Below are 1,033 nucleotides of genomic sequence, written 5' to 3' on the forward strand. Positions count from 1 at the left end.
ATCCTTGCAGGTAGAAGTGTCGTTGAAAAGGAGTTAAAATGGAGAATTGGTTCTGGAACAACAATTCGAATCTTTAGAGATCCATGGCTCCCACCTCCGTATCCAATCTCAGTATCAGCTCTTACAAGTCAGTCCCAAGCTGGACATTCAATCTTCTTAGTTCGTGATATGTTCTCTGCACATAAGCAATGGAATCAGTCCCTAATTAATTCAATATTCTCTCAAGATGTTGCCAAGAAAATTCTATATACAGTACCAGAAGAAGAAGAGGATGAAATTCAATGGACACTCAACATATCCAAGATATGTGATGTAGTTTCAGGATATAAAGTTGCTTACCTTTTCCACCATGTTTCTCTAGAATTTTGTCTAAATATCATGCAACAATCGAAAATCTGGAATTTTCTTTGGAGTCTGATAGCCCCACACAAGATTCAGGTATTCGAGTGGAAGTTTCTCCATGGAAAACTTCCCGTCATGCAGCCCATAAATCAGCAATTCCCAAGTACTTCACCAACTTGTCCCATTTGCAATGCTGAACCAGAATCCTTGTTACATTGCATCTTCAACTGTCCAGATGCTTCAGAAACTTGGAGCAAGAGTCCAATAGCGCACCTGACCCCAAATCCGAACTGCATCTCCTTTTTCGATTGGTGGAGACCCCAAATTGTTGCCCCGGGTTACCGATCTGTGAGTAAAAACTCCGCCCGTTTTGCTTTAATTATTGTCTAGCATATATGTAAGAAAGGTGTAGGAGGGTGTTCGAACGCCAATCTATATGAATCCTGAAGAACTTCTGGCAATTGCTACCAAACAAAATCAGGAACTTGTAAATTTACCTACTGAAACCCTAACTTAATTCCAACTTTACTTTCTTCTTAGTTTCATTCTTTTTACTGTGCCTCGCTAATGTTTAAGCGAAGGATGAGAGAACCCCACTTTCTTTTGTGTAGTCTTAAATTTTGGACAAAATATTTTCTTTCATTTAAAATAAAATAACCTATTGTCTTTGAAGAAAAAAAATTAATAATTA

This window comes from Arachis ipaensis, chromosome B05, assembly GCF_000816755.2.
Source record: "Arachis ipaensis cultivar K30076 chromosome B05, Araip1.1, whole genome shotgun sequence".
Lineage (NCBI taxonomy): Eukaryota > Viridiplantae > Streptophyta > Magnoliopsida > Fabales > Fabaceae > Arachis > Arachis ipaensis.